Below are 16,212 nucleotides of genomic sequence, written 5' to 3'. Positions count from 1 at the left end.
GGTTCTTTCAGTAAGTCTTGTTTCCCCCTCAACGAAACAGACACTCAATTGTAGCTAAAGGATCCAGTTTCAAAATGATGCCTGTTCATTCCCTGGGATGCAATTTAGGTGTATTATCCAAACTCCAGGGGCAGATCCCTTTATCTAGATGAATGATAGAGCGCTGACAGGACCCAGCAGAGCCAGGCAGTTACAGACCCACCGGGGGTAAGTATGTAGCTTGGAGACCTGTATGAGATGTCTCAGAGAGCCCTTGGATTTGGTACTTCCCACCGGTTACCTGAGCTCATCTCATTCCTGGCTAAAGGCATTTTCTCCTTAGCTTTCTCTAAAAGTCTCACCTTGCCCTGCCTCCCCCTCTGCTTTAGTTCTAAAAACCCTTGTTCTCCCAAGTGTCCTAGGAGGCAATAGCTCTTGTCTGGCCCCTCTGGTCCCTGTTCCCCTCTTGGACCTACCTATCTCTGTGGTTAGCAAAACCTAATGTATTTATTACCTGGCCGTTAACAGAAAAAATCTGTCAACCCGTGGACTAAAGTACCCATGGCTCCTCTGTTTGGGGATGCGTCAGCAGAATCACTCCTGGTCTCTCATCTTCCCCTCACTCAACATCCCCTCAGGAAGTCTTGTGAATTATATGACTGTTGAACTTGGGAGAAGGAACTGAGCTTAGATCAGCCCTTCTCTTCTCAGAGCTAGCCTGTCTGGTCCACTCTCTGTCATGCAGTACGGGGCCAACAAGTCACTCTGCTCTAGAACTTTATCTCAGGGGTAGACTCACACTAACCCAAACTCGCAGAGACTGCTATATAGCCAGAATACTAATTTATTCCATTTTAATGATAAATGCAACCAGCTAGCCAATGGGCCCTCACATCAGCAGATCAAGGCATTTGCTCCCTGTAGACAGGGAAAAAAGTGATTTAAATTCTGTATTTAGAGCGTCAAATCTGCATAAGGAGAAGTAGGGAGATGATTTATCAAAGGATACATTTGCCACAGAGACCTAAGAGCTCAAGTCCTTGGGCCAAGGCCCCTTCTCCCATTAACACTATTTGGGAAGCTGCTATCAACTTCTGGCTTCTTAGCTTGGGTTTTCTATGCTATAGGCTAACAGCAGCTCTGCCCACCGCCGCTGTTCATCCAGGTTTTCTCTAAACAATTACCTTTACACTTGTTAAATTAACAGTCACATTCTGGTGCTTGCCATCCTGAGATTACCCCCAAGTCACCTTGGCTGAATTTATAGGTGTTTCCAGTTACACACTGGTTATCTATCAGTTTACTCTTTCAGTTGACTTACCATGTGTGTGTGTGTGTGTGTGTGTGTGTGTGTGTGTGTACCTTACCCATTTAACTCCCAGAAGGAAACCTCATTTCCTACTTCCAGTTTTCTTTGGAAGCCATTACCCCATTTACTGCTAACAAAGGCATTTTTGAGCTCTTTGGAAAGAAAACTTTCAGTATAACTGTTTTTATTATACTTTAAAACTTAACTACCTGAATTCAAGCACGTAAGCAGTTTTTGCTGATCTCATATTGCAATAATTTATGAGACTGAGCTAATGATGACAAATACCTTGTAAAGACTCTCAGTGTAACTCATCTGGTCTTTAACCACTGTTAAGTCTTACGCAATAAACTCAACACATCTTTAAGATCTCTGATTTGTTTCCAAAGGAGGTGGATAAAAGTATTTGACTCTTAAGCAAAGAAATAGCTAGCTGGATGCCTTGGACAACCAGAAACAGTCTCAGCTCAGAACCAGTCTTTCCCCACTGTCTTCCTTTTTCTCCTCCCCAAACATCTCTCCTGTGTGAGGCACAGTTTGGGGCACTGTAGCTATAACCGTGAAAATATGACATAATAGATGATTCTTGACCTAACAGGGCTTATGTTCTAGTTGAGGGAGACAGACTATAAACAAACAAACAAACAAGAAAAATATCAGTAGCTAGTGAGTGCTACAGAAAACAAAAATGTATAACGTAATAGATGGAGGTCATCAGTTTAAGCTAAGACCTGAACAAAAAGTAGGAGCCAATTATAGGAAAGTGAGGGTAAAGAACATTACAGTAGAGAAGGTCTGGGACAGGCCCAAAAGGAGGAGTAGGCTTGGTGAGCGAGGGAAGAGAAAGAAGGCTAGAGGGTGGCTGGCAGGGGAGAGAGCAGGAATAAGAGTAAGTCTTCCATCCACAGCACGGGATGTGGAATGTGTGCAGGGGCAAATACCCGATAATTTCCTCATTTAGAGGGACTGTGGAAACTGTAACATGTTTTTTTTGCCTGCCTCATGTTTTCGTTCTATTTCAAAAATAGGTAATAAGGAAAGGTGGGTGTGTAATATGGGTTGGTTCAGTCTCCATAGCATTGTCTCTGGCCAAACTCACCTGTAAGTCTTTTCCAGATTTACCAGGTGATACCATGCTCCAAATCAATCAAATGACATATGAGAAGAGCAAAAGGGCAAGGCTGTTAAAAATTCATCACCATGCCCCTCAAGATCTCAGAGGTCACAGGTGTTTAAAAGCCAAGGAAGGAAGACTAAGGCCCAAGTGAATAACTTTTTATGAATTGTTCTATTAAATTTGATAAACTTACCCCTTTGGAGGGATGGAGGTGTCAGGATTCTGGGTCTCAAAATGTGTCTTCCAGCTCAGTGATACTAAGGAAAGGATAAATCAGGCCTCAAAATGTACATTGGCCCTGAAGTTTGCACGTTCATAAAGTCATTGTTCTCAGTTTGTTCGGGAGAGAGCTGGCTCTGGGGAATTGATTCACATTAATCAGAGTTATAGTAGACTAATTAATAAAGTACAATGCCATTTATTCATTACCTATGAGAGTTACAACTACTGACTGAAATTCATGTTTTGGTCAGCACACACTCTGGCTGGTAGGAAAACATATTTAAGAAATCAGATTAAAGTCAGACGGTTAAATGTTAAATATGGAAGTTGAACAAATCAAGTTGGATGTTTGGAAAGGCTATATTCATTAAGCAGTCTTTCTTTTCATTGCAAGGACATACAGTCCCGGGTGGGCAAATGATCTACTATTCAGCTGGACAGGGAAGGCCAGTGCTGGAGAAACATTGGCAAATTTTTACTCCTAGTCTCTCCTTTTTTCTAGAACTGGGTCACTGATTCCCAGAGGGTGGTCTGAAGGTCACCTACAGTAAATGTTCCTCGGGTATTTATTAAAAATGCATTTTTTCAGGCCCCGTCCCACACTTCTGAATCAAAATCTATGGTGTTGGGCTGGGAATATTGATTTAAATTATTTTTCTGGGGAACTGTAAGCACACCAAAGTTTGTTTTTCTTTTTTTTTTTTTCTTTTTTTTTTTTTTTAAACAAAATTTTTTTTTTAATTTTTATTTATTTGTTCATTTATTTATGGCTTGTGTTGGGTCTTCGTTTCTGTGCGAGGGCTTTCTCTAGTTGCGGCAAGCGGGGGCCACTCTTCATCGCGGTGTGCAGGCCTCTCACTATCGTGGCCTCTCTTGTTGCGGAGCACAGGCTCCAGACGCGCAGGCTCAGTAATTGTGGCTCACGGGCCTAGCTGCTCCGCGGCATGTGGGATCTTCCCAGACCAGGGCTCGAACCCGTGTCCCCTGCATTGGCAGGCAGATTCTCAACCACTGCGCCACCAGGGAAGCCCTGTTTTTTTTTTGTTTAATTCTTTATTTTATTTATTTATCTTTGGCTGTGTTGGGTCTTTGTTTCTGCGCGAGGGCTTTCTCCAGTTGCGGCAAGCGGGGGCCACTCTTCATCGCGGTGCGCGGGCCTCTCACTATCGCGGCCTCTCTTGTTGCGGAGCACAGGCTCCAGATGCGCAGGCTCAGTAGTTGTGGCTCACAGGCCTAGTTGCTCCACGGCATGTGGGATCTTCCCAGACCAGGGCTCGAACCCACGTCCCCTGCATTGGCAGGCAGATTCTCAACCACTGCGCCACCAGGGAAGCCCCCCGTTTTTTTTTTAAATTTTTTTTATTAAAAAATTTTTTTTGGGTGCGTTGGGTCTTCGTTGCTGCGTGTGGGCTTTCTCCAGTTGCGGCAAGAGGGTTTCTCATTGCAGTGGCTTCTCTAGTTGCAGAGCACAGGCTCTAGGCGTGAGGGCTTCAGTAGTTGTGGCACACAGGGTCAGTAGTTGCAGCTCACGGGCTCTAGAGTGCAGGCTCAGTAGTTGTGGTGCACGGGCTTAGTTGTTCCGCGGCACGTGGGATGTTCCCGGACCAGGGCTTGAACCCATGTCCCCCGCATTGGCAGGCGGATTCTTTACTTATTATTTTTTTATATTTTATTTATTTATTTATTTTTGGCTGAGTTGGGTCTTTGTTGCTGTGTGTGGGCTTTCTCTAGTTGTGGTGAGCGGGGGCTACTCTTCGTTGGGGTGCGCGGGCTTCTCATTGCGGTGGCTTCTCTTGTTGTGGAGCATGGGCTCTAGGCGCACGGGCTTCAGTAGTTGTGGCTCGCGGGCTCTAGAGCGCAGGCTCAGTAGTTGTGGCTCATGGGCTTAGTTGCTCCGCAGCATGTGGGATCTTCCCGGACCAGGGCTGGAACCTGTGTCCCCTGCATTGGCAGGCAGATTCTTAACCACTGCGCCACCAGGGTAGTCCCTCAATATCTTGTAATAACCTATAACCTGAATTTAGAAGGGAAAACTCAACAACACTGCCGAATGATAGCCCAGTTTCACAGGGTCGCTTCCTTGACTTTATAACGAGCAGTATTTTCATTCATCATTATTATGGTGACTCATTTTCTCATCTAATAAATGATGGCTCTTTCATTTCCTTCATAAATGTTGATGAATTTGTTTCAATATCATCATCAGTACTTATTCTTGTAAAAATCTGTTCAGCAATTCTAGAGGAAGCATATTCTGCTGGAACATATGATACTCCAAACTCCGGAACTCCACACTCCAGAGGCCCTCCTTTGGACATGCTCGGCAGGCGGATTCTTAACCACTGCGCCACCAGGGAAGTCCCCACACCAAAGTTTTGAAAGCGGCTGCTAAGCTATATAACCTTAGGCAAGTTAGTCACTTAACTTCTCCAAGCCTTAGTTTGTTTGTCTGTAAAACAGGGATAATAATAGGTCTTATCTTCCTGGGCTACTACAGGGATCAACTGAGTCAAGACATGTAAAGCCCTTAGAAAAGTGTCTGGCACCTAGTAAGCCCTCAATACCTGTTTCCTGTCATTATTATTACCACCATTATTGTCATCATCTTCATTGTCATTATTTGGCCCACCGCATTCTTGTTTGCTCACAGATTTGATTTTTTTAATTAAGCAAAGCCAGGTTTATTGGTTACTGTAGGAAGGGAGACCATACCCTTGACAGAGTCTTAGTAGCATCTCCCAGATTGTTTTTCATTGATGACATTTCGGGGTTTCTGCTTCTTAAGGCTGGAAAAGATGGTATCCTAAGCCATTTCTAAATCATGCAACAGGATGGATTTATTTTTAGGAAAGTTTCTAATGGCATCCACAGTGTTTGAATTAAAGCTTACTTTTGATCTCAGAGTTTGGCACATCCTTGCCCCTGCCTTAAAAGTCAGGTTGCATCTTACTTTGGGGCTAAAAGTTCTGTCTACTGACAACAGCAACATATCAAGTTGTTTAAAGTCATTTCTTTAAAAGTTGTCACTTGTTATGAATTACGCTTATATTTACACCTTCCTTTAAAAAATGAACACAATGGGGACTTCCTTGGTGGTCCAGTGGTTAAGACTCCGTGCTTCCACTGCAGGGGGCGTGGGTTCGATCCCTGGTCAGGGAACTAAGATTCCCGCATCCGTGTGGCCGGGAAAAAAAAAAAAAAGAAGAACACAATGTAGAAATAGAGTTCTCTCAACTAGTGTTGGTTGAGTGATGGTGATTCTAATTAAATCGGGTGAAATCTTGGAGGTACCATGCTAGTATGTTTGGCACTAGAGTACCACATACCATGTTTGGTAACTTGTCAGTTTGCAAGTAGAACTTAGAGCAGCACCATTCCTATTAACCCTTTCTTCTCTGAATACTTCAGAGTATTCAGAGTGGGTTATAACTGTTAATTAAGCCTCAAAACATCTCTGTGACACGGATAATTACACTAGTCATTCCTACATTTTAGACGGGCACATTACAGGAGGAAGAGGTTAAGTGAAGCTAATTCTTCCAGTTAGGCTTATTCAGCAGCAAAACCACTCAGGGAATGTTTAAGCGTTGCAATCTAAATAGTTCTGCAACTCGTTTCCTTAAGTATAACATTTAAAACTGAGTTGTAATAGTACTGGAAGTCCTAGCCACATCAATCGGACAAGAAAAAGAAATAAAACATATCCAAATTGGAAGGGAAGAGGTAAAGTTGTCATTCTTTGCAGACGACATGACATTCTAAATAGAAAACCCTAAAGGCTCCACATAAAAACTGTTCGAACTAATAAATGAATTCAGCAAGGTAGCAGGATACAAGATTAATATATAGAAAAGTGTTGCATTTCTTTACACTAACAATGAAATATCAGAAAGAGAAAGTTCAAAAACAATACCATTTAAAATCACCGCTAAAAACAAACAAGCAAACAAAAAACCTAGGAATAAACCTAACCAAGGAGGTGAAAGACATTTGATGAAAACTATAAAACATTGATAAAGGAAACTGAAGATGATTCAAAGAAATGGAAAGATATCCCGTGCTCATGGATTAGAAGAATTAATATTGTTAAAATGGCCATACTGCCCAAAACAATCAACAGATTTAATGCGATCCCTATCAAATTATCCATAATACTTTTCACAGAACTAGAACAAACAATCCTAAAATTTATATGGAACCACAAAAGACCCAGAATTGCCAAAGCAATCCTGAGGAAAAAGAACAAAGCTGGAGGCATAACCCTCCAGGCTTCAGACAATACTACAAAGCTACAGTAAGTAAGATGTTACGGAAAAAGCCAAAAGAACTTTTTGGTCAACCCAATATATACAATGGAATATTACTCAGCCACATAAAAATAATGAAATATTGCCATTTGCAGCAACATGGATGGACCTAGAGAATATCATACTATTTGAAGTAAGTCAGACAGAGATAAACAAATATTACATGATATCACTTTTATGTGGAATCTAAAAAATAATACAAATGAACCTATATACAAAACAGAAATATTATATGATATCACTTTTATGTAAAATCTAAAAAACAATACAAATGAATTTATATACAAAACAGAAACAGACTCAAAGACGTAGAAAACAAACTTATGGTTACCAAAGGTGGGGGGCGGATAAACTCAGAGTATGTAATTAACAAACTACTATACATAAAATAGATAAGCAACGAGGATTTACTGTATAACACAGGGAACAATATTCAATATCTTATAATAACCTATAATGGGAAATAATCTGAAAAATATATGTATATAACTGAATCACTTTACTGTACACCTGAAACTAACACAATATTATAAATCAACTATACTTCAATTAAAAAAGATAAAATAGGGCTTCCCTGCTGGCGCAGTGGTGGAGAATCTGCCAATGCAGGGGACACGGGTTCGAGCCCTGGTCTGGGAAGATCCCACGTGCTGCGGAGCAACTAGGCCCGTGAGCCACAACTACTGAGCCTGCGCGTCTGGAGCTTGTGCTCCACAACAAGAGAGGCCGCGATAGTGAGAGGCCCGCGCACCGCGATGAAGAGTGGCCCCCGCTCGCCGCAACTGGAGAGAGCCCTTGCACAGAAACGAAGACCCAACACAGCCAAAAATAAATAAATAAATTAATTAATTAATTAAAGGAATTCCTTTTAAAAAAAAATAAAAGATAAAATAGAGTTGTTGGGAAATGAATACATTTTGCAAAAGCAAAAATTGAGTCTAACCTGGTGAAGAAAAAAGGAAGGTATACCCTGGGTTTAGCCAGGGCTTAACTACTCTGACTTCCTTTATGTCCAGTCTCCCAGTGCTGGACCTCTCCCCTTCTAATCAATATGGATTCTTGTCCCTCCCTCTCATTTCCACTCACCAGTAAACTGTGACTCTACACTACCCACTGATCTGCAGTGGAAGAAACAGCCTGAGTTACTGATGGCAGGCATGGCTCAAACAGCTTGCTGAGAGTGAGCCATGCCTACCAGACCCACAGCGCTCCACTTGGCTCTCCCCCATTTCACTCACGTGCTGGTTTCTGCTAAACATAGCCCAGTTCCCAGGTCACCAGCTGGCAAAGCTCTGAACTATTTTTAGCTAGGTCCAGGGCTCAGGGCACTAAATCTGGATAGGAAGCTGAGATACCATTCTAGCTTTTAAAAATAATAACTTCTATTTTTCTCTCGTTACGATTTATCATGACTTCATTTTAGACTTTCTGGAAAATATAGCTGAGGAAAAGGTGAGAACATTTAAAACACATAGCACAAAAAAGAAAATTAAAATTTTCTTTAATTTTAGGGTAATACTCTTCATTGAGGTGCTATATCTCTATCTATCTATATATATAGTAAAGCATACTAATCTTAAATACACATTTTGATACACTGTGTAAGTATATACTTGTTTAACCCAAACCTAGATCATCATAATGGATATTCCAACACCCCAGAAAGTTCTCACTTGTCCTTTCCAGTCAATATCCTTATGCCCCAGAGGTATATCCTATCCTTACTTTTACCACTTTTGATTCGTTTTATCTGTTTTTGATTTTAATATAAATGGAATCATATGGTATATACTTTGGCAGCACCGCATGCAGGATCCTAGTTCCCTGACCAGGGATCGAACCCATGCCTCCTCAGTGGAAGCTCGGAGCCCTAACCACTGGACTACCAGGGAGTTCCCTAGTATATACTTTTTACGTTTTCCTTTTTTCACTCGTTATGTCTGTGAGATTCATGCATGTTGTCACATGTAGCAGTAGATTGTTGTTTCATCTGTTTTTGCTGTACAAAATTCCACCATGTGAATACACTACAATTTATTTATCACTTCTCCTGTTGAAGGATATTTAGTTTGTTTCCAAATTTTGGTTATTAAAAATAAAACTGTCATGAACATTTTGTTCGTGTCTTTTAGTGATCACATGCACCCATTTCTGTTGGGTATATACCTAGGAGTGGAATTGCTAAGTCATAGGGTAGCCTTAGATCTGGCTTTTATAAATGTGCCAGTTTTCCAAACCAATTCTACCAAATTTACATTCCCAAGAGCAATGTGTGAGAGTTCCAAAACATACCTTCACTTGATAATTTCAAATCTTTTAAAGTTTAACTATCCTAAAGAGTATGAGTTGGGGACTTCCCTGGTGGAGCAGTGGTTAAGAATCTGCCTGCCAATGTAGGGGACACGGGTTCGAGCCCTGGTCCAGGAAGATCCCACATGCCGCAGAACAACTAAGCCTGTGCGTGTGCCACAACTACCGAGCCTGCACTCTGGAGCCCGCAAGCCACAGCTACTGAGCCTGCGTGCCACAACTACTAAAGCCTGCAGGCCTAGAGCCCATGCTGCACAACAAGAGAAGCCACCGCAATAAAAAGCCTGCTCCCAGCAATGAAGAGTAGCCCCCGCTCGCCGCAACTAGAGAAAGCTTGCGCACAGCAACAAAGACCCAAGGCAGCCAAAAGTAAATAAATAAATAAATTAAATAAATAAAGAGGATGAGTTGGTATCTCATTGTGGTTTTCACTTGCATTTCCCTGGTGACTAATGATGTTGAGTACTTTTTCAGACACTTACTGGACATTTGGACAATCTTTTCTATGAAATGCTTCTTCAAATCTTTTGCCCATTTTAAAAACTGGGTTGCCTTTCTTCTTATTGGTTTATAGGATTCGAGTTATTTGTTGGACCCTCAGATTCCTCATCTATAAGAAGAATAAGGACCATGACATTAAAGTTCTTCCAAGCTCCAACAGTCTACTATTTTACTCAATGGATGCTTTTGGTAGAGACAAAATAGATGAGTTCAAATAAACAAAACACATCAGAACACAAAATATATACTTAAAGGAAAACACAGAATGAAGAAAATACATGTGCTCAATATACATAAATAGGATCTTCCCATCCAAAATATATTGATAAAAACTGATATAAATATATAGATCCAAAAATGTATGGTCAATATCCAACTGTATTCCGTAAGTAATTAAGGAAAATGAACCAGAATTTTGCACATCTGATTATAAATGTAGTAAATCACTATCTGGAAAAATGGAGAGGCTTGTTAAAAATGCAAATTAAGGGCTTCCTCGGTGGCGCAGTGGTTAAGAATCCGCCTGCCAATGCAGGGGACCCGGGTTCGAGCCCCGGTCCGGGAAGATCCCACATGCCACAGAGCAACTAAGCCTGGGCGCCACACTACTGAGCCCGCATGCTGCAACTACCAAAGCCCGCACGCCTAGAGCCCGTGCTTTGCAACGAGAGAAGCCACCGCAATGAGAAGCCCATGCACCACAAGGAAGAGTAGCCCCCACTTGCCACAACTAGAGAAAGCCCGCACGCAGCAACGAAGACCCAACGCAGCCAAAAATAAATAAATAAATTAAAAGAGAAAAAATTAAGTAAAAGGGGGAATAATGTCTTTAAAAGGAGATTTACTTACGTCTTTGTTCAACAAACATTTGAAAGACTAGATCTCTAGTCTCTTCCTTCAAGGAACTCAAACTCAGGGAGATAGATGTAATAATTATAGGCAATGTTTCTGGAGGGCTTCCTATGTAGCAGGTACTATTTAAGTGCTTCAGATGTATTAACTCTTTTTTTTTAATAAATTTATTTATTTTATTTACTTTTATTTTTGGCTGCATTGGGTCTTCATTGTTGCGCGCGGGCTTTCTCTAGTTGTGGTGAGCGGGGGCTACTCTTGGTTGCCGTGCAAGGGCTTCTCATTGCGGTGGCTTCTCTTGTTGCGGAGCACGGGCTCTAAGAGTGCGGGCTTCAGTAGTTGTGGCCCATGGGCTTAGTTGCTCCGCGGCATGTGGGATCTTCCCGGACCAGGGCTCAAACCTGTGTCCCCTGTGTTAGCAGGCAGGTTCTTAACCACTGTGCCACCAGGGAAGCCCAGATGTATTAACTCTTAATACTCACGACAACCCTGTGAGGTGGATATTATTATTGTCCCTGAAGCACAACGATGAAATAGCTTGCTCAAGGTCATGGCATTCCAGTTTAGGGAAGTATCATCGTTTATTTAATTAATCCCTAATCATTAGGCCTAACTGATAAGTAACAGGGCTGGGATTAGGATGGAGGTTGGGTGGCTCCAGAGACTGAGCTCTGAACCCCTGCACCAAATACCTTGCTCTTTTTATACACAAATAATGGGAGAAAAGTATCAGTAGGTACAAACTACCATGGGAGCACAAGGAATAAAACAGTAGACTTGTCAGGGGTGAAGGATGGAGGGTGGGGCCAAAGATGGGGGTAAATCAGGGAGCAGAGTTTACAGAAAAGTAGGCAGAGGCAACGTGGACTATGCAAGACCGGCTCAGGTGTTTAGATTTTACACTGAAGATGATGTGGCCTGAAGGATATAAGAGTATAGGCTGGAGGATGGGAGGACCAGTTGGGAGGTTTCTAAAACTGTCCCAATGAAAGGAAAGGAACATCTGAACATAGGCAGAACCAGTGAAGAGGAAGAAGAAGAACCAAATGACCAGAGTGTGCACTCCACCAACACAGAGAAATGTGTGTATGGAATAAGCAGGCTGGGGGAGAGGGAAAGCGGGCCAAAGAGCACAAAATGACATATAGAGTACTGATAACTTCTGAAAATGTGTAGGCACACACACTGAACTCCCAGGGTGCAAACAGAGGGAGAGAATGAACCCAGACTGACGGCTCAGCATGTTCTGAACTAGGTCCTCTATGAGTGTTACCTCATTTAGTGCTCCCAGCTCTGCCAAGCAGTATGATTCCTATTCTACTGGCAGGGATACTGAGAGCCCCAGAGTTTAGGTGAGCTGTCTGAAGGGCATGGCTTGTCTGTGATGGAGCCACGGTGTGTGCCCTGGATTGTATAACCCCAAGTTCCTGCTCTTGCGACCCTACCATGGAATGTTCCTCATTCTAGTAGAAAACTTCATGAGCCATGACGTTTGGATCAGGACAATTGAGGGAGAAATTCAAACTAGGAAAACTAGTGTGTGGAATACTAGCTTGGAATCATCACCCTCCTTCATCCCCCTGTAAATCCTGTACCGCCAACTTCTGTTAACCCCGTCTCCAAGACAGTTCTAGATGTTTCCACATTTCCATTCCCAATGTCATCACCGTAGGACAGCCTGGGTCAGCCCAATCCTGCCCAGGCTCATTTACTTGAATGGCATTGTATCCTGCTCTTTCTCTGATCAAACCTTTTGAGGAGGAACTCTTCAAGACTTCCTAATGAAGTTGCTTCCTAAATGGTCTTCCTGTTCCCACTCTTGTTTTCCCCACCTTCTGAGGGATTAGGTCATGCCTCTGTTCTCAGCCCTCCATGGGCTCCCATCACACTAAATATAATCCAGTGTTCCCGGCATGGCTCACTCTCTTGGGACCTTCTCTGCTTCTGACTCCTTCTCTCAACCTCTCTGCCAAGGCTATTCTTCATCTATGTCAAGCATGTTTCCACCTCAGGGCCTTTACACGGTATTCCTCTCTGCTAGAAATAATCACCCCTCACCAACCTACTCTGAGATATTACATGGCCCTCACTCTCATTTTATTCAGATGGCTACTCATTTATCATGTTCTCAGAGATCCTCCCTGACCACCCCCTCTAAAAAAGCATTTTTCTTTATCCCCAACTTCTTACCCTGCTTTATGTTTCTTTATGACCCCTAGTATTACACAGGCACGCATGCACATTCCACCTCCTAGGAAACCAACTATTCTGCTTTGCCCAGGGGGTTCCTGGGCCAAGGCACTTTCAGTGTTAAAACCGCAGAAAGTTGGGACTTCCCTGGCGGTCCAGTGGTTAAGAATCCACCTTCCAATGCAGGGGATGCGGGTTCGATCCCTGGTCAGGGAACTAAGATCCCACATGCCACGGGGCTACTGAGCCCACACGTCACAACTAGAGAGAAACCTGCGCGCTGCAACGAAAGATCCTGTGTGCCGCAACCAAGACCTGACACAGCCAAAAATAAGTAAACAAATAAATTTAAAAAAATAAATAAAATGTTAACCCCCCCGCCCAACCAAAAAACAGAAAGTTCCAGGCAAACTGGGATGGACTGACCACCCTACAGTTCCTCTACCAGAATACAAACTTGATGAGCAAAAACTTTATTTTGTTCTCTGCTGTATCCCCAGCACATAACACAGTGCCTGGCACAGAGTAGGTGTTCAATAGATAATCACTGAATGAGAATACATGAACAGTTTCCTGTTTCAAACAGCATCAGGTTTAAACTCTCCTGCCCAGCATTCCAGTTCCTCCTTGACCGCTCATCTTAATCACCCCACCCTATTTCCTACCACTCCCTGTGTACACCCTCTGCCCCAGGCATTCCAGGCTCCTTATACTTTTGCAAACTTCACCAGAAACAATCCCTTCACCCGAAGAGCCCTCCCCTGGATCTCCTACCTGAGCGTCTCTTTGTTATGTTTTGCTTTATCTTTTGAGATCTATGCCAGTGAAAAATGGAGGAGGGATGCGTGAGTCCCTATCAGAATTCCCTAGGGCATTGTTTCAAAATACCTACTCCTCTACTCCCAGTGCTGAGAATTAGATAGGACTTCCTAAGGGGAGGAGGGGAAATCAAACATTGGTATTTTCCAAGAGTTCCCTAGATGATTCTGACAACACACACACACAGACACTTTATGTGAAAGGCACTGATGTAAACCCCACAATGCTTCACAACCCAGCTCAAGCCCCTTCAGCTGCACCACTTGTATTATGGCCTTACCTGACCTCACTGTCCTCTCCCTCAGGAATTCTAAAAAGCTCAGGATCTGAACCATACTCCTGAGCACTACTCCTGCAGGCCTGGCATAAAATATGGACAAATCAGGGTTGCATAAGTGGGACTGTTGGCCTGGCCCAGGAGCTCTCTCAGGTGTGTGGGGCAGGCATTCCCCACCCTCCCCCTGGCTGTAGGTGTGAATGAACCCTCCTTCCCTCTCATTCCAGAAGTACCTGCCCTACTGAGAAATCACCCAGCTTCTGCCCACTCCCATCCTGCTTTGAGCAAGCTATCCCTGCCATCAAAGCAGATTACAGCCACTGCCAGGGCCCACCCTTCTCCTCACTTCCCACTTCCTCTCACAACAGTGTCCCAGAGCTGGTCCACCGAACCAGCCCCAATCTCTAAGTCGCGCTGCCTGCCTTTTCCAGCCAGGGCTCAGAAATCAGACCAACCTGGTGACTCACGGCAAGCCGAAGGCTTTTGAGTCTTCATTCCCACATCTATGAAAGGGAAGATACTGACCTCACAGGATTTTTAGAGGGATTAAATGTGATAGTCAGTAAAAATTCCCAGCACATGGTACACTTAGGAACCTCCTGCCAGAAGCCTTATTTCTGACAAAGGAGCAATGGCTGTCACCTGGACACTGGGACACTGGCTCTCCCAGCCAGGTTGGGTTTTGTCTTAACAGAAACATCACTACTAGAAGTAATCCAAGGTCACTAGAGTTTGGGATTACTCAGTCTCATTCTCTGGGTGGTTTGTGCCAACCTGGAGAGGAGTCTGAGGGGCTTCTTTTTGGCAACTAGTAAGTCATTCTTTGAGCTGGTGGCACTGTTAAACCACATATGGGCAAAACAGAAAACTGCTGTGCTGATCGTTGACCAGACTGCCCTGGAAGACCAGAGGATGAAAAATAGGATAAGGATGGGGTGGGGGTAAAGGGTTCTAGGGATTCCTGCGCAGGAAAGAGAGGCGGATGAAAAGAGTAGGTTCTTGCACAGCATGACGGCTTTCAAGTCAAAATCAGAGGGGAGGGGAGGGCTCTGGGCTAAGAATCATTAGGTCTAGATTCAAGTCCTAGCTTTGCTATTAAGTCAGTGCAATGTACCCTTCCTAGACCTCAACTTCCTCAACCACAAAGGGAGTGAGATCAAAAGTAATTGTATCTTTTCTCTTAAAAGTTTCCAGCACACACATGTTCACTCCCTTTTTTTCCTCCTGCCCTTACATTCCCTATCCTTTGGTTTGGAGCCAACTCCTTCCTGGCAACCAAAACTCCAGACACCATGAACTGTCCTCAGCCACCCCACCCCTGACCCCCTTATGAGATCAGAAGTGTCAGAGCCTACCTCACTCTCCATGGTGCCCATCCAGGCTTTGTCTACCATTTGGGGCCCAGGTCTGCCTGCAAATTAGAACTAGAATTGCTTCATGCCTATTGCTTCAGGTAGTGGAAAACACTGATAGATGTTTTCTGCCATGCCAAATTGGAATCCTCAATGGCTTTTCCCATAAACTCTGTTATACGTAATTGGTGTTTAGAGTCCATATTACCATGGATACTCTTCTACAGTTACATTAAGGATTAAATTGATTTTGCAGACGGATCTAGGATTTAACCACCACTTGTACCACAGTCTCTGTGGGAAAATATATTCTGTGTTCCAAACAATTGACCTTTTGGAGTTGATCCAGTTCCTAAGTTGGGGACAGCCTGTACAATATTATGTTACATTCTGGGTTTCATTTGTGTGTCCTAGGATCAAAGACTTGTTAGAGCTGGAAGAAACTTTGGAGATCATTAATGCAACTAATTTTGTAGGTAATGAAGCCAAGGTTCAGAAAGACAGAGAGATTTGTTTAAGGGTATTCAGCTACTTTGGTCTCCCACCTTCAAGCCAATGCTTTTCCCACTATCCAAATCATTTTGTGGTCATTTTCCCAAATAGCCATTAAACCACTTGAAAGTTGGGAAGATCATGTTTTCTTCAGTACAGAATCAAACATACTAAATATTTCATAAATAGTGAAACAATTCATTATTCACTTTGCTTTGGAGGTCTGTTCACTATAAGATGTCCTCAGATAACAAGTAACATTAGGGTATTTCAATTAAGAATGTATTTATAGTAGACTAGATTTGCTTTGAATCAAGATTTGAATAACTGAAAAATATTCTATTTAACCAGTGTTTCCTATATAAAAGGGTCTATTAGGGTTGATGTCACTCCAATAAATATTTTTCACAGCTCACAGACACATCTGGTTTTAGTTTTAGGAGATACATGCCATTAATTTTAATGTAGTCTTAGGGGAGAGCCAC

At 43.0% G+C, this 16,212-nt stretch overlaps 1 protein-coding gene across 23 annotated transcripts in view; it reads right to left on the bottom strand.

The window, feature by feature from the left end:
• The window catches only part of LOC309611857 (uncharacterized protein), a 112,999-nt gene that overhangs the window by 87,905 nt on the left and 8,882 nt on the right, over positions 1 to 16,212 (bottom strand). Inside the window, exon 3 of one of the 23 annotated variants that reach the window (XM_082356825.1) lies at positions 2,599 to 2,662. The exons of the other annotated variants lie outside the window; for them this stretch is intronic. The gene's annotated coding sequence lies outside the window, so the exon portion shown is untranslated. The remainder of the gene's footprint in view (positions 1 to 2,598; positions 2,663 to 16,212) is intronic. 23 annotated transcript variants of the gene reach the window in all.

This window comes from Balaenoptera borealis (assembly GCF_965194805.1).
Source record: "Balaenoptera borealis genome assembly, chromosome: 15".
NCBI classification, from domain to species: Eukaryota; Metazoa; Chordata; class Mammalia; order Artiodactyla; family Balaenopteridae; genus Balaenoptera; species Balaenoptera borealis.
The sequence above is the reverse complement of the archived record's forward strand: the minus strand, read 5'-3'. Positions and strand labels throughout refer to the sequence as shown.